General features: G+C 33.8%; 1 protein-coding gene and 1 long non-coding RNA gene across 2 annotated transcripts in view; both read right to left on the bottom strand.

Moving 5' to 3' along the window:
* Window positions 1–24,580, bottom strand: part of LOC148955910 (E3 ubiquitin-protein ligase NRDP1-like) — a 115,178-nt gene that overhangs the window by 84,271 nt on the left and 6,327 nt on the right. The window lies entirely within an intron of this gene.
* LOC148955912 (uncharacterized) lies at window positions 5,242–13,799 on the bottom strand. Its single transcript, XR_016142100.1, has 3 exons — window positions 13,548–13,799; window positions 11,121–11,213; window positions 5,242–5,338 (listed from the first exon to the last, which is right to left on the bottom strand). It is a non-coding gene; the product is annotated as an uncharacterized LOC148955912 (long non-coding RNA).

Here is a 24,580-nt window from a genome sequence, read left to right on the forward strand (position 1 = left end):
CCAATCAAGTTATACTCACTCTCTTTGAAAAGGTGCAATCCCCTGTAGAATAAAATTGAAATAGCTATTCCTCCGAGCAAATCCAGAAGGTCATGTGAGGGAGCTCTGAATCTCTTTGAAAAGGTGTATACAAGGTCCAGAATAGTACAGAAAGGATACTGTATGTAGAGTAACCACATGCAAATACAAGCTTCGAAAAAACTGTAATAGTGACAACAAAAAATAATTGATATATATTAACAGCTAAACAAGACGCACTGGTTTTCTAACATGGGTTTACCCTAAAAAGACATATATGCCATGAACTAGATATCTGGTAAATTTCGTCAGAAAAACTTGTCCTTCATCAAAGTGAAAGACAAGTCCTCAAAAGTATAAGACCATGTCCGGTTGGCCTAGAAACATATCTGGTTGGCCCGGGAAAAGGTCAAGGAACGTAAAGGCCTCAAATAATACAGGAAGGAACATAAAGTGGTAGAAGTATTACCTATATGCATGGGGATAGTCACTCTCTTTGAAAAACCAAACCAGACTATACCCATCAAACCAGATTATACCTATCAGAAACCTGTTTGGTACAGGGGCGCACGCAAATTCCATATGCGGTTACTACTTATGAAGACTATAGGAAAGTTTTAGGATTGCGGAATAACTGATTCATATAAACTATTTTAATCCTCGAATCAGAAAAAAGTTCAGCTTCATTCCCTACCGTAACTGATTATAACCTAACTCATGATAATAGGGATTTGGAAGGCATTCCAGAAATTGATCTTATTCTGTAAGGTCCTAAGTGGACCCTATATTTTATATCCAACGAAGGTCCTAGATGGAAGTCAAAGTATAGACCCTCCTTCCTTATATATGAAAATATTAAAATATTTGCGCACATAAGTTATCCTTAGTTAAAAATCCCTGTCTATTTTAATTAAACCTAAAAAATGTACTTGCACTTTTTTGGGCTTGTTGAACTCAATAGACTTTGAGATGGTAATATCTCATTTTTGACAAGAAGTTTACTTATTTTCGACTCGGTAGGTTACCTTTGTTTCTAACCCGGCTGTCCAATCCACAACAATGTGCCTACACCTTTTCTCCGTTTTGAATTAAGGATAGCTTCAAACGTTTTACGCTAAATCAATAGATATATACGAAGTCAAAGTATCTCCTATGGTGGCTTAGATTGGCAGTTCAGATTTACAATGTATCTGCTGCTTCTAACTTTCCAAATTCATAAGAATATATTTTTAATATATGTCATTCAGAAACCGTTCAGGGATATGCAGAAAAGTGTATTTTCTTGACAATCTGATTGTACTTTAGGGAAAGATATAACTGTAAAATGTGTACCACAAGCATTATAAAAACAAATAGTTCTGCAAGAATTAGCATGAAAAACTGGTAGAGAAGTATTATTCGTATGCACATAGTGCAAAATTCTGAAAAATGCAGATACACTGTTTTGGAATTGAGCGGTCGAGTTTACTACACCACATAATAAGTAGCTCTACTCCAAAAGAAAAGTGGAACGTCTACTCCAAAAGGAAACATTTAAATAATTCTTGTCTACAGCAAAAGAAGGAGAAGAAAAACGAAAGTACCATAGCTCAGCATGATCTTTGGGCTAAAAATGTGCTAGGTATTCAATCAAAAGGTAAAAGTTAACATCTGTTGGGCTGGTCGGAATAGCCATCAAATTAAAAAAAAAAATACAAGAATAACTATCCAAAGTCATTCTATCATAAATTATTTAGGCTTCGAACTACGTATCAAATCTATCTATGATTTTAGCCACAGATCATCAGCCCTGTTTTTTTTTTTCATACCCTTGATCTCAAAAAGCGGAGGTAGTGACTTTAAATTCTGATAAGCTAAATCACCTGTCTCCCCCCTATTTTCTTGCTATCTTCTCCTCATTTTTAGAAGAAGAGACATCTAGAACAAGGAGAGACGTGAAAATGACCAATTTATTAATTCGAAAATATGGTGGTATTTGTTCTAGTTTCTTTTATTTTCTGTCATATCGTTCATTGTGCACGAAGACTGGACCCTAAGATTGGTTCCATTTCAAATTGTTTCTGTTTCCTTTTTCTTCAATTTTTTGTCATGTCTTCTGTATATGCAAAGACTGAACCACATGAACGGTTACATTAAATATACTAAGCGATGATCAGTATAATTCATATTAGGGAGGGGGTGGGACAAAAGCTATCTATACTCTTTCAGATTTTCATGATGGACGAGAAAGGCAAAAGATGCAGCATGGAAAAAGAGTGCCCTACAGTTCGTGGGTACTACTTGATTATGTAACGAGTTTAAAATAATCAAAAATAATAATATTGCTAGTAATAGTAGCAGCAAAGGAGATGTAAGAGGTATATAAAGCTTATTTTGTATAGCATCTAAGCTAGATGATACTTAAAGTGATTTTGCGTGGCGTTTGAACAAGCAGAAGGTTGTGTAAAACAAAACTACTTTAATGGGTGATGAAAATGAGCATAGGAAACTGATAACAGTGGAAACTGTGGTTCAAATGCAAGAAACAAACAGCGCTATGCAGCTTACCTACGGAAATCATAAAATTGTTTATAAAAACAAAACTTAAAATATTAATTACATTTTTTTTTTGCTGTTTTTTTTTTCTATATACAAAATTTAAACTGATCGAATATAAGACTCGCTTTTTCCAAATAGGAAACAGATTTTCGATACTTTCACTCTGCTTTAATTTTTTGTTTCTACGTTTGAATTTAAACTGAAAAACTTTTAAACTACATTCTAAACTTTAAACTGAATTTAAACTACAATTTACCAAATGGAAGTTAAACCTAATTCAACCGTGCCTCTAATCCTCCGGTTTTCCCGCATTAAACTGCACTGTGATTGGCATTCTGATTCATTCTGATTCATATAATGTTCATACTAAAGCACCAAATGTTTCATTTTATCCAGTTTCCCTTATTTTTGGGGGGAGGGACAGAAGCAGACTATCTATAGTAATAAAATAAATACCATTTCATTCCGGTCCAACATTGCGTATAAAGGAAAAACATCCTAGAATGGTACAATAACATAAGAAAGAGGTATAAACGAAAAACAACATAGATCTGAAACGTGATCGTCAATTTACTATACCAACGGTCCTTAATCAACGCCAAAGCCTTTATACACATTCTAGAATAGTATAACATGCTAGAATGTTATAATAAAATCCTACATATAAAACCTCTTGGTATAAAAGTATACCAAAACTTATAATGTAAAATATCCTAGAACGGTATGATAGCATAAAAATAGGCATAAAGGAGAAAACACAACTATCTGAAACGTCATAGTTAAAGATGCTGCCAATGATACAAAATTGTATAACTGCCAATGGTATAAAATCATTCAAAAGAAATATAAATGAGAAACAACACAGATCTGAAGCGCAAAAGTCAAAGATAAAGCTAACGGCCCTTAACCAACGCCAAAACATTTATATGTTGCCCAAGATCTGAACTAGTAATACTTACGCTTCGTAATTTGTTTTTTGCATAAAACGTACATACAGCTGTCTTCATATTAGTCTATATCCCAGAGGATTCTTCCACATCATTTGAATTTCTTCAACTTTTAATTGTTTTCTCCTACAATATTTGGTTTTCGGGATATTTTGAAATTCCTGTCTTTTTTTCTCATTCATAGAAATAGTTGAAATTCAATTCATTTGATGCATATTATTTTGCTACCTCTTGCATCCGTAAAAAAAAAACTCAAGTCCTGGTTGAACTTCCTTGAAGTAATGATATTAGGGCTGTTTTAAAACATTTTTTTAAACAGTTTTAATGATTGAATTTTAATGTAAGTTTCTTTTATAGTGTTTTTATTCTCTTCGTCTGTTTTGCTGAGGACGGCCCTTGGATATAGGGTCGAAATATTCATTTAAAGTTGCTTTCCACTGTCTTGTATGAAAATTCCCCTGTTGTTCTACTTATTTGTTTAAGCTGAAAAAACTTATTTTTTTATTTAATTTCTGATCGTTTTTCAAATTACGCCGGGAAATCCGCCCTTCCCTATGAAAAATTTCCCTCGGACAATTCCATCTCACTCAAAATTCCTCCCAGAAAATCTCTTGAGGATAATTCCACCTAAAAAATTCTCCTTGGCCTACTTTCAATAAAAAAAAAACTTGTTTTTCCTTTAATTTCTGATCTTTTTTTTACATCTGCCGGAAATTCCACTTTCCCTGGAAATCCCCCCCCCCCAAATGAAAGTTTCTTCAGCAAAAAAAAACCATTAACAATTTCCCACGTGGACAATTTCCCCATGGAAACTTTCTGTCGTGGAAAATCCCCCCTCACGGAAATAACACAATTTCAACCCCCTCAAAAATTTTCTCCGGACAATTGCCCTGGAACATCTCCACTTGTAAAATTAAGTCACCAAAGAGAAAGTGAGACAGATAAAAAAAACATTCGTACAGGAATTCTGTCAAATTCCCCCGCATAAAATTTCCCCTTTAATGTTCATCCCAGGAAACTTCCCTCCCCACGGAAAAATCTCTCCGGGGAAAATCCCACCAGAAAATTTCCCTTCTCCGAAAAATATCTTTGTACTTCTTAATAATAAATACTACATGTAAAGAATGGACAAATATCATAACTTACAACACTCCCCCACGGGGGTGGGGTTGGTCATGTCATCCCCAGAGGCATAGTTATTTGACCTTTCAACTGTGCTGAAAAAAATCCCAATTCGAAGGGAAGGAGTATAGAACTGACATGAAGGATTTGAGTTTTAGGATGTCAACACCATCTCCTTACGTCTGAATAAGCTTCCTTTCAACCTTTAAGAAAGATCCTATGCATCTGACCCTACCTTTAGTGTCTATTTTACCATAATGATATCTATACTTGTTGTAGGGTATGTTTGAATATAAATTCATTTTTTTCCGTATGAACCATTCCCCTCCCTAATGTGCAAATATATAACCCAAATTATACAAGTCCAATACATTCCATCACCCATCACTTGTCTTTATGGCTATTAAACCGGTTTTCTGAGATTTAACCGAAGCGTAATTCTTGAGCATGTTTCGTTTGATTAACAAGTACCAGCAGTAGTAATCATAAATTCCAACACTGATTGGTCAGCAGGAATTTTATGCATGGATGTAAGCTGAGACTGCGTCTCATTTGACCAATGAGAGTCAATTGTTGCTAAAATATGTATCTACAAATTTGAAACACGGATAACTTACCTGGTTGAACAGCTTCTGGACTTTACTTGCATCAACTGATGGTGAACGTATCGCTTTATTGTAGTCGACTTCACTGGACATGTTGAATGATGGTCGCTAAAAATAGATTCAATTTTCAAAAAAAAGTAAATAAATGCAACATCAAAACGTAGAAATAAATTCACATAATTTGCAAATAGAAAAGTTTTTTAGCCGTTTGATCCTTCGCCAAATGCGGAATAACGTGATTGGCGTGTACAGATACATCGATAAAATAAACCAATAAATTAAAGAACTTTAACTGGGAAGTGTGGGACAATAACGTTACATTTTTTTTTTCTGGTGATACCCTTTGAACCAAACAAATCGTTATGAGTTAAATCTGTTAAAAGTAAAGCAATAAAGAGTATTTGACCTATTTTCATCATATCCCTCATTCAACGACTATCTAGACTTTGATTTACACTCTCAATTTGAGAAGAAGTCGGGTATATAAAAAAAAATTTAATTCAGAAGAAATCAGAATATTTTAAAAATTTATTTATTTGATATGTTTATTTGCTCGTCAACTCCCCCTCTCCAGAAACATAAATATTCAGACTTTCTTATGAAAGTTATTTTGTCCTGATTAAGTACTGTCACATATATAAATTTTATAACAATCTCAGACCAGCAAACTAATCACATTAACTTTTACAAGGTTTTCGAGCTCTACCGACATACTGAATAAAGGTCTCGGCAAAATGGAATCAGATTTCATACCATGTCTTAATGAAGACGCGGATTTAATCAACACAAGTCTGTCAAAAAAGGACTGTGGTGATATGCAACAGACACACTAATAAAAAAGTCCAGACGTTAATAAACTACAAGATCTGGGACGCCAGCGTATACACAAACAAATGGAAAATGAGTGTTTCAGGCCACCATGGGACCGATTATCGTAAGGAGATGGAGATATAAAACTCTATAAAAGTTGGGACGCCACTGTGCCCAAAAGAAAGTTTTAAGGTCCTCGGGACTGATCAAAGTAGGGAGGAATATTAAGAGACAGGGACAAAGCTTCGTGCTTGTGAAGGCTATCAAAAGCATACTTTCTCTATTTCGGGGGATGCGAAAAAACTGAAAATTGCTATGCATTTCTGTTTTAAGAAATCAGGTTAAGTCTACAAAAAGATGATTTATTCTGATCTCTTAAGCAGTTTTAATCGGGGTTTGTTTGTCCTTAGAAAAAAAAAAATTACACTAGAGTTGATTAATGGTAAATTAACTCATGTCAATCAATGATTTTTCTTTCTTCCTCGCACTTTTTTTACGAATAAAATCATACTCGTATATTTTTTTTAGAGTTCTTATAATACAAACAATTGTACACAACGTTTCAAGGGACAAATAGGGAAGAAATAACCATTTATACGTGCAAGCTACGTCTTTCAGCCAAAATAAGAATAGCTACATCATAAAAAAGAAGAAATTACCGAAGTATCTTTGAGCTGTGAATAATTCGTTTCAAAAAATGTTTCAATTAAAAAGTAAAGAGCGATAATAAAACTTAAAACAAGCAGACATAAAGTCAAATAGAATGTCAACCTTAAAAGAACAGAAATTACTATGACAGAACAAATGAAAGCTAAAACCCCACTCAATCAGGCATTTGTTTAAAAATGTAAGATATTAGGCTACTGTCGATAAACACATGAAACCTAGAACAAGCAGAAGTTACAATAAATATTCAAGGAAAGATAATAATTTTTACCTATATGCATCACAATTGTATTGAACACCTCCCACTACCGGTTATTAGAAATTTAAGATGGCTATTTTGGACCCTCGTTCTTATGGAAAATTTCATACCCTACAGGGTGCAGATCAAGGGTAAAGTTCAGAACCTTTTTCTGTGGAGTAAACGCGAGAAGTGGAGTTAAAACCGTTCAAATATTTTTTTTTAATTATGCCGTAATAATAAGGGTTTAAAATTGCTATTCCCCAAAGAAAAATACCTAATAGAAGAGGCTAATGACTGGTCAGCTAAAATGACAGGTCTCACTAGTCAAAAAATTATGTTGATAAATGTGTTCGGCCTTAGCGGCCAATGTGACACTACTCTTCACGTTAAGCGCAAGCTATGAGCTGATTTCTAATTGAATTAACGTAAAAACAAATTACTAAAAGAAAATAAAGAGCGGCAATTTAAACAGAAAAGGAGCAGCAAATACTCATTACACAAGAGGAGCTGCCGCCCCTTTGACCCTGCTCTTGACTTTACTTTTCAATTCTTCAGGACAATTACTCTAACACAAGAGCAACGTGACAAGATTTAATTATTATTTTTTTCACCGCATCTCAAGAACAAAATGGTTTCTTTAGTCACATTTGCCTTAAAAAGTAAAATTTCCAGATCCATCTGTTTTGAGAGGAAGTTGGTATAAACAAGAAAACCAAAGAGCCCCTTGAATTACCCGCTGGCTGTGCACATTGCGCTATACAATACTTTCAATAAAAGCAAAAGTTGACCTTGAGCATAAAGGGCAGGCAATTGAGGGGCAGCAGCCCACTGTTATTCAGGATAATTTCTGTATGTTTTCAATTTTAATGTTGCTCTTTTTCTTTCAAATGGAAAACAAAGATTTTTCGTTGAATTTATTTTTATTGCAATAACATTTGCAAGGTTATTCTTAATGCATATATATTGCATTAAGCATATATATTATCTTTCACTCTTCAACACCTATACTGGTCCATCCTTTACTAATCCATACAAATATTCTTAAAAATGAAGGGTGGCGGAGGTTTAATCCAAATTCACTGAATGTTCATCGGCTTTGTTTGAGGCGTCTTTCATGGAAAATAAAGATACAGACCAGAAAACATTTATGAAGGCCTTGCTCTTCTACCAGTGGCAGATCCAGGGGAGGGGCGAGGGGGGCGCGCGCCACCCTAATATAATCTAAAGTAGTGTAATTTGAGGCGTCTTTCATGGAAAATAAAGATACAGACCAGAAAACATTTATGAAGGCCTTGCTCTTCTACCAGTGGCGGATCCTGGGGAGGGGCGAGGGGGGCGCGTGCCACCCTAATATAATCTAAAGTAGTGTAATTTACTTAATTAACGCAAGTTTGCGTTATTTAAACTTGCTCCTAACGCAAGTTTTTCGAATCAACCATTTCGCCCCCCCCCCCAACAAAATCCTGGATCCACCACTGTCTTCTACCCACAAAAAATCTTGATATTAAAAACGTCTTCAGACCATTGCTTATTGTTATTTTTTTCGTAGGTCGTTTTAGGTACGCAAGAATGGTATTATTTATACAGTTAAAGTTAATATGCCCAAAAATGCGTTCATCTCTATATATGTATTAAATAAAAAAAAACAAGTTTTTTTTAACTGAAAGTAAGGAACGACGTTAAAACTTAAACCGAACAGAAATTATTCCGTATATGAAAGGGGTTGTCCCCTCCTCAACGCCGTGCTCTTTACACTAAATTTTTTCATTGTTAAAAAAAAACAGATTTGTGAGAATGTAAAGCTAGCGTAAGGAACGAGGCGTTGATGGAGGGACATTCCCCTTCTTACACGGATTACTTTCTGTTTGTAGTAAGTTTTAAAGTCGTTCTTTACTTTCAGTAAAAAACTAGTTTTTTTTATCTAATTTTTGAACGTTTTTGAATTAATGCAGGTTTTGATTTTGGCTCACCGTACATGAATAATAAAAAAAAAATTTGAATATTAATTTTACTTTTATTTGGTTAAATGGCTTTCTCAAAACCCGTTTAATTTTATTTAGGAACGTTTTTATTAGTAATAAATATACCGGTAACTTACGAATTAACTTACGTAACGAACCTCTATATTCTTATATTTTTAATACGTATATTAGAGGATTCGCCCCCTAGTCAATACCTTGCTCTTTAAGCTAAAGTTCGAATTTTGTTCCAATTCTTTGAAAATGACCCCTTAATCACAAATGCCGTTACTTAGAATAAATAGCTCTTATGAAAGTACTAAATAATCTTTGGCTTAAAGAGCAAGGTGTTGACTAGGGGATGAACCCAATCATATACATAATGTTTTCTGTCGTTTTAAGTTTTGATGTTGCTCCCTACTTTCAGTTAAGAAACTTGTTTTTTTTATATATAATTTCTGATCTTTACTTAAAAAATGCTGGGAAATCCGGCGCCCCCTTCATAGCAATGTCTCTTCTCCCAAAACTTCCTTCATGGTAAGATCCTCCCACATAACCCCCGATCCACTCCCCCCAACTACCAGAAAAAATCCCCTCTGAAAACGTATGTATACTTCCCAATAACCAATTGTATATGTTAACATTGGGTAAAGTTCATAACTTTCAGCCCTCCCCCTGGGGACTTCGGGGGATGAAGTCATCCTAAAAGACATATTTATCATATTTAAGACCATGCTGAACAAAATGGCTATCTCAAAATTTTGATCGGGTGACTTTGGGGAAAAAATGAGCGTGGGAGGGGGCTTAGTTGCCCTCCATTTTTTGGTCAATTAAAAAGGGCAGTAGGACTTTTAATTTCCGTTCGAATTAGCCCTCCCATGATATTCTAGGACCACTGGGTCAATACGATCACCCCTGGAAAACAAAACAAAAACAAACAAACAAACAAACAAACTGGCAAAAAATGCAAAATTCCACATTTTTGTAGATAGGACCTTGACGCCTCCGCGGTATGGTTTTCTAACGCCTTGAATAAAACGGTGTAGGTTTCCTTAAGGTTCTATAACTTTTAGGGGGTCTTTCCACCTTTTTTTGAAAATCGGACAAACTTTCTCTGCCGCCTAACTATTGATAAGTAGGACTAAACTTGATGAAACTTATATATTTGAAACCAGTATTAAAATCTGATTCTTTTGATGTACCTATTGGTATCAAAATTCCGTTTTCTACAGTTTCGGTTACCATTGAGCCGGGTCACTCGTTACTTACAGTTCATTACCACGAACTGTTTGATATAGTATAAACAAAATAGTAGTGGTTGATCTCTTTTATTTTCCTGATCATCTGCGAACGATATTATAAGATTTTAAAATGCGTCAGGAACTTATAGCAAAGCTTACCAAACTACCAAATCCACCAAGTCATGAGGTAAAAAGTAATCTATGCACGGCTGGCGATCTTATTTTATTTCATTTATGTTCTATTCATAGTTTATCAAATAATTCAATTGACAGGTAACTTCCTCAATTTATGGATTTACATACGCAAGACTATAGGGCCATTTTTAGCACTAAGATCTTACATCTAAGATCTTGCATCTTTCTGCAAAAATTATCGTTTTTTAACTCATCTTTGTTCTAAGATCTTACAGCTCACTGATGTTAGCAAAAAGTGTGAAGACCACCACTGTTCTGCCATATAGAACAATGATGAGAGAACTTTGGTTATATACTCATCATTATTCTCAGACGCTGATCAGAGCCTAATGATTAAAGACGTTTGCATAAAAACAAAAAAAGATGTAAGATCTTAGTTCAAAGATTTCACTTTTAAGCGTTTTCTGACAAAAGATTTAAGATCTTTGATGAGTGAAAAAACGGCCCTTATGTCTTGAGTTTGTGAATCTTAGTGAATTTTTTTCTCTCTTGGGCACCATGATGAAAAAAAAGTTCAAGAGGCTCTCAGAATTTACAATCAACAGAGCCCTCCTCCAAGAAGTGCCAAGTAAGGTATGTCAATACCGTGTAAGGCAAGGTAAAGCCGGTTCGTCATTACAGACAGAGACTTAGAGAGTATAATGCGTCTTAGTTTTCAAGAAAGGAATTTGAAATAAATATAAGAGTAAGTAAATAGGTGCTACTTTTTCATTTTAATATCATATACTTGCCTGATTTTAAGACCTTTAAAAGTCTAAGAAATTTAAAGCAAAGCTTACCAAACTATCAAATCCAGCAAGTCGTGGGGTTGAAATTGATCTACGCAAGACTGGCTTTTGGTAAGTTTCAGACAAGTCTAGTTGACTTCCATGCTATCAAAAGGGAAATCAGGCTTATTAAATCAAAACAAGCAGATACACAAACAGGCGGAAACAAAAACAAAACAAAAGCATGACAATGTAATAATATCTACAAGCCATCAGCAAATGTTAAAACTAACGAAACAATAAGAAATCGAGCCGAAAGGAGCAGAAAATTAATGGAAAGCTAAGAATATAATGGAAGATTAAACAGCCTGTTTAGATTATTATTGAGGGGCCAAAATTAATACACGATGAGATTCTAGATTATTTTCTTGTTTACAAAAGAGATTCTTAAATTGCATTTTAAAATGAAGCAAATAAACATAAGAAAAACATTTTGATTTGGCGTTTAGCGGGCAAAGCGAAAAACAAATCGTGGTTTCGACCGAAAAATTATTCTTGTCTTGCTTTCCACTTCATCCTCAAAACACCAAATGAAACTGGTCTTAATGGTTAGGTTGTGTTTTACGGATGACAGGCTGCCGAGATCGTGCTTTTTGGGAATCCAACTGAGGCGAAACGAAAAGCAGAACGTCATCAAATGGAATGGGAAGTGGCTATAACAAAATCTTTAAGAGAAATGAGTATTTCATCCGAGGGAGCAAAGGGGAAGAGTGAGATGGAGGAAGAGCTTAGCAGTGTTGGGTTTTAAAGCTCTGTGCTGTGATAAGTTGGTAGCAATATAATCAGTACGTGTTAGGTAAATTCTTAATTAAATAAAATAAATCCCCCAACACTTACAATTTAATATTTATATCCTTCAAATTTAATAAAAAGAAAAAACTGAAGTGATCAAGATGCAATTGATTTCTACTATTCAGAACGTCAGGAGTATTGAAGCTTATTGCCTACGTAACGAAGATACACTGCCCCCTGGACATTTCCATAATAACTGGGGAAAATGAAGCCGGTCCTACTTTTTTTAACGGAATATTTTGATCTGTTAATCACACTTGACATGAAGAATGTATTTACAATTATACACATTTGGGGCACTTAGATCGACCTCATTTTGGGAAGTTCGAGTCATATCAAATGCAAGATATTGAGCGCCTCGAAGCATAGAAACTTCAAATTTGATTTGTTCTTTTCTGCTTTCTTTTTTACTTTGCAGCCTACTAAAGTTAAAAAAAAAATTGTGTGCATCCCCTTTTTACTCTAAAGCTCCAAGATTTATAACCATATGTATATGAACGAAACAATCAGCTGTTTACGCGCGAAATGAACAACCGACAAACAGAAAGGAAGAGGGCGAGCTGAATCAAAATTTTAGTTCGAGGCATTTGATGATAGGAAATTTTTAACGGGAGAGTTAAATAAGGTTTATTCTGAAACATATGTATCTGGCGATCTTGTAAACTGTGATTTGGCGCAATCAAGCAGACACACACATTAATGATGTGTCATTTCTGCTTATAGGGTTTAAGCGTATTCTGTTTGAATTTGCAAAGTAAACAAGGCCGTATCCAGAAGGGGGGGGGGTTACCCGGTTTAACCCCCCCCCCCCTAAATGTTTGTTTGACTCGTAAAAACGTAAAAAAATGGACATAAACAAATTAATTTTGTATGCATTTTTTGAGGTTTTTTGTGTAACTCCCCCCCCTAAAAAAAAATTAGTACCCCCCCCCCCCCGAAAAAAAATCCTGGATGCGCTTCTGAAAGTAAACAAGCCTGGAAGCAATAAAAGTATTTTGTTGTGGGATCACTGATAATTTTTATTTGTTGATCAGCAAAATACGTCATTTAGACTGCAGTAGCTCAAAAGACTTAAGGAATATAGGCCTATATTATATAAAATTAATAGAACTGATATAGGCACGTACATGGGGTTCATTTTCCGGAATAAGCAATAACAAAAAAATTATAACTAGAACAAGATGTACCTACGCATTCACAACAATCTATGACTTCGGGAAGAGAGGAGAGGGTTCCAAGGGCTCCAGTTCTAATTACTATCAGAACTGGGAATCCTGGGGGGGGGGGAGGTAAGAATGTGTTTCCAAAATGTAGAGAGAGCAACAGCTTTGTTTCTTCTTTAATTTTGTCTATGAAGATACAAAAAAGCAATTTTCAACGAAAATGCCAAAAAAAGAATACTTTCAAATTCTTTTTATTTGATACACATCTTGGAGCTGTCGGAACCATCTGCTGGGGATTGGCGTGCATTGCCAGGGTAACGACTATTAAATTTAAAAGAGTATAGAATAAAGAATCTTATGGCACTGCTTTTACTAAAATTTTTCCTTTAGAAGAGGTTTTCTCGTCCACTGTTACTGAATCTTGCACCAAGATCACCATTTCATATGAAGGCGTTATCCTACCTCAATTAGTAAGTCCACTCACCGACAAGAGCAGTCCGTTAATCCAAAATAAAGCACTGTTTAAAAATAAAACCTCCAATACACTTCCTTTGGTAAATAAAACCCAACTGATCCAGATCACTGACTACTCAGAGCTTTGGCAATTCAACCATGGCACTAAAAATGTTCTATTTTCGTCTTTTTTATCCTCAAATCCAGATCTATGGCTGAGAAACTAGAGAGAATCCTCTTAAAAACAAAGATTACAGGTAACCTATCAGATGCGAAACATAAATATGTGATTTAATGGACAAACTGAACCAGACTGTCAAATTCTGGGTAATGTTAATTGATTCGCAGGGAGCTTGACAGAGATACAATCTTGCATTGAATGAATGAATGATTTTATTCAGTGATTAAACCCGTACAGAGTATTTCACTATTTAATCTACAAAATATAGCATAAAATATCAAAAACTGAGAAACACAAGCAAAATACTAAACACAACACAGAAATAAGCAAAAGTAAAAACTATAAATTTAAAAAAATTATTATCAATTAATAGTAATTAAATTAAGGAAAAAAAAAAAAAAAAAAAAAAAAAAAAAAATCTATACAATATCTAGTCTCTTTGTTCGGTTCAAGTATTCCAAAACGGCATACCGAGCCTCATTGATGAACCAGATAACATTAATATTAAAATTTCTTTCATTTTCTTTCAATTCTTTCATTTTCAAAAAATTTACACTCAAACAGATAATGATATAAAGTCTCCTCGTCACCACAATCACAATTGGAACAATCGCTTTTATTAATTCTACATAAAAATGAATTTAATTTACAGTGACCAGTTACAATTTGTGTCAGCTTATAATTAGGAGTAATTTTTGTGACTTGAAGAAGGTCAGTATGATCAGTAAAAAACTGAAGGGTCCAGGGCTTAACAGCTTGGCAAAATAGATCATACCATTTCATATATAGGTTTTTACGTTAGGTTTTCCGAATTTCCATTAAATTATTAGATGTAGAAAGGGAATTACCCACAAGAGAATTTACTTGCGAGTCCGTATAATGTGAATGATAATTTAAATTATAATTATTTAAGCTATTGAGGGGTGGCCAGTAATCAGGCCTTCCTCTCTTTAGATATCTGGACAATCTTGCATTAAGAATCCACCTGAGCTTGAATTATAAATTGGTTTGCACCTTTAAGATAATTTGAATTCGCTTTATACACCCATTCCGCTTAAAAAAAAAAAAAAAAAAAAAAAAACGAAATGACGGCATTATACTCAAAACGATAACTAATTAAAAATAATAGAAATATTATAAGAAATAAAATGATACCTAGTGTACCCTCTTTAATTGGGGTGTACAGGAATCAATAAGAGCCAGAGACACCACGAAAATAACGATTAGGGATTTTTAATAAGAGCCCAAGGAAGGTTAAAAATTATTGCGGATTTCATACCCTTTTGGGGTACAACATTGGAATCTAGGTTTAAAATAATTAGCCCCAGCCCAAGATATTGCTAGGTGTCTGTCGAAGCGACCTCTTTAACACCTTCCCGAAACCAGCTCCAATTCTTGCCCCAATTCTCCGATCTTCTTATCGCGCCTCTAAATCTATGGTTGGGCTTCTAGTTCCAGCTTAGGTCTACATGAATCGATCTAGTTTTTAACCCTTTATCATTTTTAGCCATTTTGTCCCTTCCAGAAGAATTGCGCACACTTACTGACCGCCCGTACTTAGGGACATTGGAGAGGTCTTTCTTTTCTTTATTATTGTATTTTTCTTCTGGCAATGAGAAATAACAGCATCCTCATCTCTCCCTCCCTGTTTGCCAGGATTCAAGAAGCATAGGGGGGGACTTTATTTTAAGGCTTATTAAGGAGGGAATGACACGCTAAACCACTGCCTAAATAAAGGGCGATATAGGGACAAAGTATTGTTTTTCTTTGTCTGACCAAGACATTTCGTATAGAAGGAGTTGCCATACAAAACTTCGAAGGGGGCTCATTCGATTGGAAACTGAAAGTTCTAGTGTCCTCTTTAAGAGTCAAACATGATTGAAGGACAGCCAGCCATTTTGTTCAAAAATAGTCCGAACATCATATAACAAAGCCTTCAGGGTTGACACGATCACCAGAGCCTGGGGGGTAAGGGTTGTAGGCAATGCCCCGGGGACATATTATTATTTGGTTTGAAAGGCTTATTTTATTGTAAATTCAAAGTTCTAGTCCCCGGGGCGTATAAGGTTTTTATGAAACACGTGGTCGTATAAATTTTAAATGGGGCTGACTTGATGGGAAATCAGAAGTTCTAGTGCCCTTTTAAGAGTCAAAAGTGAACCAGCCCTCCTCCACGCCCATCATTTCCCAAAATACATCCAACAAAATTTAAGAGCAGTGGCGGCGCATTAAAAAGCAGTGGCGGCGCATCGCCAGCATGCCACCGAAAATTTTTTTGCGCCACTACCGGTGAGTAGTAATCAATGTTATACTTCTAGGAGACGTATAGGAATTACCATGCTATTCTAAGGGACGTATAGGAATTACCATGCTATTCTAAGGGACGTATAGCAATCTCCATGTTATTTGCCGAGACTATGTTCCGTCCTCTGCTATTTCGGTAATTGACTAACCAAGGCCAACAAGACAGGTTTCTGGTGCGATATATTTTGGTTTGGTGGGTATAGTCTGGTTTGTTGGGGATTTTAGGGTTTTGTGGGTATAGTCTGGTTTAGTGGATAACGATGGAGAAAAAGGGTTAAGGTGATTAGCAATTACGAGCGGGGATTCCCCACCTGTTCCTAAACATTGCAAAAAAGATAGTAGTATGATTTACGAATTTGATCCTACTAAGGTGGAAAAAAAGGAAAGGGTTTAGCGTTTGCAAATACTTCTATGTGTTGTCAATTTAAAATAGTTTAGAAATAAAAAAATTTAACAAGAAATGACTGAAAAGAGTTTTGGGGGTGATTGTGATATGGGGTGATTGTGTACTGTATAATACACATGTGATGTTTGGACAGTGTTGTCAATTTAAAATAGTTTAACGTTCCCTTCGTTCCCCCATTTCTGAGGGCAGGGGAGGGGGGTCAGTTTTGGAGGGAAAACCAAAAATACTCAGAATCAAAAATAAATGGGATCTGCCTCAAGGGGAAGGTTCAGAGGCCCTTCGTTCCCCCATTTCTGAGGGCAGGGGAGGGGGGGTCATTTTGTGTGTGAAAATCAAACATTCTAATAATCTAAAATAATTGTTATGTTCGTCAAGGGCATTGATCAGTGGCCCTTGGTGCCCCAATTTCTGTGGGTAGGGGTGGGGGGTCATTTTTGGAGGGAAAACCAAAAATACTCAGAATCGAAAATAAAGGGGATCAGCCTCAAGGGGAAGGTTCAGAGGCCCTTCGTTCCCCCATTTTTGAGGGCAGGGGAGGGGGGTCAATTTTGGAGGGAAAACCAAAAATACTCAGAATCGAAAATAAATAGGATCTGCCTCAAGGGCAAGGCTCAGAGGCCCTTCGTTCCCCCATTTCTGAGAGCAGGGGAGGGGGTCGTTTTGAGGGGGTAAAAATGGTAGTTATTTAGTATCCGATGAACAGGTGACTTGAAATGCTTCATTAGAAATAGTTTATTGCTAATGATACCTCCTCGACAGATATTTTTTATTGTATTTTATAGCTATTAGCCAAACGTTGCTCTGTGTTTGTCACACCAACTAGTAAATATTTATCGGGGTTTTATTTTTTCTGTTCAATTATTTTCAGTGTAAGCCAATATAATTGCCTCATTCTTTTATTCTAACTTAACTTGTAGGAATAGGACTTCTAGAATAAGGATTCATTCCCTCGACTAAATCAGTTTATTCATGTAAAATGGTGATTGCGCTGTGTTTGTCACACCATCTAGTAAATATTTATCGGGCTTTTATTTTTTCCGTTCAATTATTTTCAGTGTAAGCCAATATAATGCTAGAGGGAGTAAAAATGGTAGTTATTTAGTACCCGGTAAACAGGTTTCTTGATATGCTTCATTAGAAGTAGGTTATTGCTAATGATACCTCCTCGACAGATATTTTTATGGCTCTAACAATTGTACTATGTAACAATTGTAACAATTGTACAATTGTACTATGCTTGCCCAGAGACAGGCTTTCCCACTATTGCTCTATGGCCGGTTATCGACACTACCTAGTTTATTGCATGCATTAAATCAGTATTTTTTACACAGTGGAACGATAAACACATAACTAATATCTCTAAAAAAGTGAAGATGGAGCATTTTAATAAAGTGTGTTCACATAACAAGGTTATTGTAGCATTGAATGCCAACAAGGATAAGTATTTAAACTATGAAACAAATACATGTGGAAGCACTATTGGAAATGTATGCATACATTGTCATGACAGTAAGGAATTAAATTTCTTTGGAATACCGAAAAAATTCAACTCTTATGTTGGTGGTTATGCGAGATTGAGATCTCCAGAGATGATTGCACTCAAAGAGAATGCCAACATAAAAATAATCGTTGATAATAGAGGACAACTCCTTGCTACTGTTGCAGGTAACACATTACCTACTGATACATCCAATTGTCACCTTTGGGGTATTAGCATTCAACAGAAGATCAATAAAAGAAAGGCCTACTCTTCTACTAATATTGTAAGCCATATCTTGTCTACGTACCGAAACTGTTACCTGTGTAAAAATAATGTGATAATAGACAGTGAAATTTCCAGAAAAATAAAAAGGGCTTTGTCAGAAAATATCACTATGGAATATAAAGATGAATCGATGAACAACAAAGCACCAACAAACGTTACTGCCATTGATCAAACAATCAATGAACCAAATAATACCAAGGACGAAAAGCATATTGAGCCTGTTGATGAGACACCAGTAAAAATTGTGTATGACTCAAAATGGAATAATGATTATTCTACTGATTACGAACTAAGAGAAGACAATAGCTATAATATCAAGAGAGAACATGGTGAACTATTTTATGGAACAGATTCAAAATATCCAAAGTTAATCATTGATATTAATAATGTATCATAATATATTTTTTGTATTAAGATTCTACATAGCGTTGTTTCATTAAAAATATATTATGCATTACATTGTTATGTGTTCATTATTTTTAGAGTAAGCTAGCATATCAAAAGTTTAGAATGTCTAATAAAACTTCGGGGATGTAAGAAAAGGAGTTTGGATACATATATTGTCAGACACAGTGGAAAATCATGACAAAATCTTGGTATCAGAATTAATAAATTATTTATAAACATCTGTTGATAGATATGTCATTATGAAAAAATTGTAAGTAAGTAAGTAAAAAACTCTTTCTTTAATTCACCTCTTGGATACACAATACAGAAATTTAATTAAGGAAATTATGAAAAAAAAATTGTAAGTAAGTAACAAACTCTTTCTTGAAGTCACCTCTTGGATACACAATGCAGAAATTTCATTTAAGAAATTATCAAAAATTGTAAGTAAGTAGAGAATTCTTTATTGAATTCACCTCCTGTATAAATAAAAGACATTTCATTCAAGAAATTATTAAAAATTTCTAAGCCTGCAGAGACCCCTTCCTTGTAGACACCCCATGTACACAAAATGTCGAAATATTTTGACGGATGCACTTAAAAAATTTTAATCGAGAACAAATATCTTTCCTTAATTAACCTTTCGGGTGCACAAAGCAGAAATTATCTAAAGGCGATTGAGAAAAAAATTGTAGGTAAGTAAGTAGCAAATTCTTTCTTAAATTCACCTCTTGAATACACAATACAAAAATTTCATTAAAGAAATTATGAAAAAAATTGTAAGTAAGCAGAAAATTATTTCTTGAATTCACCTATTGTATAAATAAAAAGACATTTCATTGAAGAAGTTATGAAGAAATTCTAAGTAAGTTACAAAATCTTTTTTGAAGTTTCCTCTTGGATACACAATGCAGAAACTTCATTTAAGAAATTATGAAAAATTTTAAGCAAGTAACAAACTCTTTCCTGAAGTCACCTCTTGGATACACAATGCAGAAATTTCATTTCAGAAACTATGAAAAAATTGTAAGTAAGTAAGTAAGTAACAAATTCTTTCTTTAAGTCACCTCTTGGATACACAATACGGAAATTTCATTAAAGAAAATATGAAAAAATTGTAAGTAAGTAGCAAATTCTTTCTTGAATTCACCTGCTGTATAAACAAAAATACATTTTTTTCAAGAAATTATGACAAAATTCTAAGTAAGTAACAAACTCTTTATTGTTTTCACGACTTAGATACACGATGTAGAAATTTAAGTCATTTCATTCAAGAAATTATGACAAAATTTTAAATAAGTAACAAACCCTTTCTTGAATTTGCCATTGGGTTGCACAATACAGAAATTTAATTCAGGAAACTATGAAAAACATTACAAACACACTCGTTCTTGAGCTCACTTCCTGGATAGACAATACAGCAATTTCACTCAAGAAATTATGAACAAATTGTAAGTAAGTAGCAAACTGTTTCTTGAATTCTCCTCCTGGATGTACAATACAGATATTTAATTCAAGAAATTATAAAAAAAATTGTAAGTAAGTAACAAACTCTTTCTTGAATACACCTCTTGGATACCCAATACGGAAATTTCATTCAAGAAATTATGAGAAAATTCTAAGTAAGTAACAATCTCTTTCTTGAAGTCCCCTCTTGGACACGCAATATTATACAGAAATTTCATTCAATAAATTATGAGAAAATTCCAGGTAAGTAACAATTTCTTTCTTGAAGTCAACTCTTGGATACACAATACGGAAATTTCATTCAAGAAATTATGAAAATATTTGTAAGTAAGTAACAAACTCTATTGATTTCACCTCTTGGATATACAGTACAGATACTTCATTCAAGAAATTATGAAAAAATCGCAAGTAAGTAACAAACTCTTTATTGTTTTCACCTCTTGGATATACAATACGGAAATTTCATTCAATAAATTATGAAAAAATTGTAAGCAAGTAACAAGCTCTTTCCTGAAGTCACCTCTTGGATACACAATGCAGAAACTTCATTTAAGAAACTATGAAAAAATTGTAAGTAAGTAAGTAACAAATTCTTTCTTGAATTCGCCTCTTTTATTGCATGCATTAAATCAGTATTCCTTACACAGTTGAACGAAAAGCACATAACTAATATCTCTAAAAAGTGAAGATGGAGCATTCTAATAAAGTGTGTTCACATAACAAGGTTATTGTATCATTGAATACCAACATGGATAAGTATTTAAACCATGAAACAAGTACATGTGGAAGCACTATTGGAAATGTATGCATGCATTGTCATGACAGTAAGGAATTAAATTTCTTTGGAATACCGAAAAAATTCAACTCTTATGTTGGTGGTTATGCCACAGTGAGATCTCCAGAGACGATTGCATTCAAAGAGAATGCCAACATAAAAATAATCGTTAATAATAGAGGAGAGTTCCTTGCTACTATTGCAAGTAACAAATTACTTACTGATATATCCAATTGTCACCTTTGGGGTATTACCATGCAACAGTAGATCAATTAAAGAAAAGCCTACTCTACCACGAATATCATAAGCCATATCTTGTCTAAGTGCCGAAACTGTTACCAGTGTAAAAAATAATGTGATAATAGACAGTGAAATACACAATACGGAAATTTCATTCAAGAAATTATGAAAATATTTGTAAGTAAGTAAGAAGCTCTTTATTGATTTCACCTCTTGGATATACAGTACCGATACTTCATTCAAGAGATTATGAAATAATCCCAGGTAAGTAACAAACTCTTTATTGCTTTCAGCTCTTGGATATAAAGTACGGATTTCCCGTTCAATAAACTATATAAAATTTTAAGCAAGTAAAATACTCTTTCTTGAAGTCAAAACTTGCGTACACAACGAAGAAAATTCATTTAGCATACTATGAAAAAAACTGTTAGTAAGTAAGCAACAAATTCGTTCTTGGATTCACTTCTTGGATACACAATAAGAAATTTCATTATAGAAATTTATTAAAGAATTGTAAGTAAGTAGCAAATTGTTTCTTGAATTCACCTGCTGGATAAACAAAAAGACATTTCGTTCAAGGAATTATGACAAAATTCTAAGTAAGTAACAAACTCTTTCTTGAAGTTACCTCTTGGATACACAATTCAGAAATATCATTTAAGAAATTATGAAAAAATTGTAAGCAAGTAACAAACTCTTTCCTGAAGTCACCTCTTGGATACACAATGCAGAAACTTCATATAAGAAACTATGAAAAAATTGTAAGTAAGTAAGTAATAAATTCTTTCTTGAAGTCACCTCTTGGATACACAATACAGAAATTTCATTAAAGAAATTATGAAAAAATTGTAAGTAAGTAGCAAATTCTTTCTTGAATTCACCTGCTGGATAAATAAAGACATTTAAGTAAGTAACAAACTCGTTATTGTTTTCACGACTTAGATACACGATGTGGAAATTTAATTCAAGAAATTATGAAAAAACTCTCAGTAAGTAACAATATCTTTCTTGAAGTCAACTCTTGGATACACAATACGGAAATTTCATTCAAGAAATTATGAAAATATTTTTAAGTAAGCAACAAACTCTATTTATTCCACCTCTTGGATATACAGTACAGATACTTCATTCAATAAATTATGAAAAAATCGCAAGTAAGTAACAAACTCTTTATTGTTTTCACCTAATGGCTATACAATACTAAAATTTCATTCAATAAATTATGAAAAAATTGCAAGTAAGTAACAAACTCTTTACTGAAGTCAGCTCTTGGATACACAAAGCAGAAACTTCATTTAAGAAACTATGAAAAAATTGTAAGTAAGTAAGTAACAAATTCTTTCTTGAATTCGCCTCTTGGATAAACAAAAGTCATTTCATTCAAGAAATTATGACAAAATTCTAAATAAGTAACAAACCCTTTCTTGAATTCCCCATTGGGTTGCACAATACAGAAATTTAATTCACGAAACTATGAAAAACATTGCAAACAAACTCTTTCTTGAACTCGCTTTCTGGTCAGACAATACAGCAATTTCACTCAAGAAATTATGAAAAAATTGTAAGTAAGTAGCAAACTGTTTCTTGAATTGTCCTCCTGGATGCAAAATACAGATATTTCATTCAAGAAATTATAAAAAAAATTGTAAGTAAGTAACAAACTCTTTCTTGAATACACCTCTTGGACACCCAATACGGAAATTTCAATCAAGAATTTATGAGAAAATTCTAAGTAAGTAACAATCTCTTTCTTGAAGTCCCCTCTTGGACAAGCAATACGATACAGAAATTTCATTCAAGAAATTATGAGAAAATTCCAGGTAAGTAACAATCTCTTTCTTGAAGTCCCCTCTTGGATACACAATACGGATATTTTATTCAAAAAATTATGAAAAAAAGGGGAAGTAAGTAATAAACTCTTAATTGATTTAACCTCTTGAATACAAAAAAAAGACATTTCATTCAAGAAATTATGACAAAATTCTAAGTAAGTAAAAAAATCATTCTTGAATTCGCCGTTTGCATGCACAATACAGAATTTTCATTCTATGGGACCTCTACACGTGATTAAACACGTTTTGAAACTACATGCTATTTGCTTGCCTTTCCTTGGTACCTTTCCAAACGAGTGGGGATTCCCCACTGGTTCCTACATATTGCAAAAAAGTGAGCAGTACGAAAACTCCACGTTTTCAACCAAACTAGTTTTTTAGACAACACCCATTTTTTAGGGACCAATCAGAGACAGCGGAGGTTGCTCAATATACGACAACTTGATTGGTGATTGGTTACACACCGCGACGGCGCATACATAGTGAGAGAGACATGCACAGTCGACATAGCTTTATTTCATTTTTAAGGTTAATTTAGACGAGGTTACGTGCGCACAAGTAACCTCGTCTAAATTTGTTACTTATTGGGTTTGTTGCTTATTTAGAATTTTGTCATAATTTCTTGAATGAAATGACTTTTGTTTATCCAAGAGTCGAATTCAAGAAAGAATTTGTTACTTACTTACTTACAATTTTTTCGATAGTTTCTTAAATGAAGTTTTCTGCATTGTGTATCCAAGAGGTGACTTCAGGAAAGAGTTTGTTACTTGCTTACAATTTTTTCATAATTTATTGAATGAAATTTTCGTATTGTATATCCAAGAGGTGAAAACAAAAAAGAGTTTGTTACTTACTTGCGATTTTTTCACAATTTATTGAATGAAGTATCTGTACTGTATATCCAAGATGTGAAATCAATAGAGTTTGTTACTTACTTACAAATATTTTCATAATTTCTTGAATGAAATTTCCGTATTGTGTATCCAAGAGTTGACTTCAAGAAAGAAATTGTTACTTACCCGGAATTTTCTCATAATTTCTTGAATGAAATTTCTGTATCGTATTGCGTGTCCAAGAGGGGACTTCAAGAAAGAGATTGTTACTTACTTAGAATTTTCTCATAATTTCTTGAATGAAATTTCCGTATTGGGTGTCAAAGAGGTGTATTCATGAAAGAATTTACTATTTACTTACAATTTTTTATAATTTCTTGATTGGAATATCTATATTGTGCATACAGGAGGAGAATTCAAGAAATAGTTTGGTACTTACTTACAAGTTTTTCATAATTTTTTGATTATAATTGCTGTATTGTCTGTCCAGGAAGCGAGTTCAAGAAAGAGTTTGTTGTCAATGTTTTTCATAGTTTCGTGAATTAAATTTCTGTATTGTGCAACCCAATGGCGAATTCAAGAAAGGGTTTGTTACTTATTTAGAATTTTGTCATAATTTCTTGAATGAAATGACTTAAATTTCTACATCGTGTATCTAAGTCGTGAAAACAATAAAGAATTTGTTACTTACTTAGAATTTTTACATAATTTATTGAACGAAATGTCTTTTCGTTTATCAAGAATGTGGATTAAATAAAGAATTTGATACTCACATACAATATTTTAATAATTTCTTTAATAAAATTTCTGTATTGTGTATCCAAGAGGTGACTTCAAGAAAGAATTTGTTACTTACTTACTTACAATTTTTTCA

The sequence above is a fragment of the Artemia sp. Qi Xiang Cuo genome, chromosome 1, assembly GCF_049724085.1.
Source record: "Artemia sp. Qi Xiang Cuo chromosome 1, ASM4972408v1, whole genome shotgun sequence".
Lineage (NCBI taxonomy): Eukaryota > Metazoa > Arthropoda > Branchiopoda > Anostraca > Artemiidae > Artemia > Artemia sp. Qi Xiang Cuo.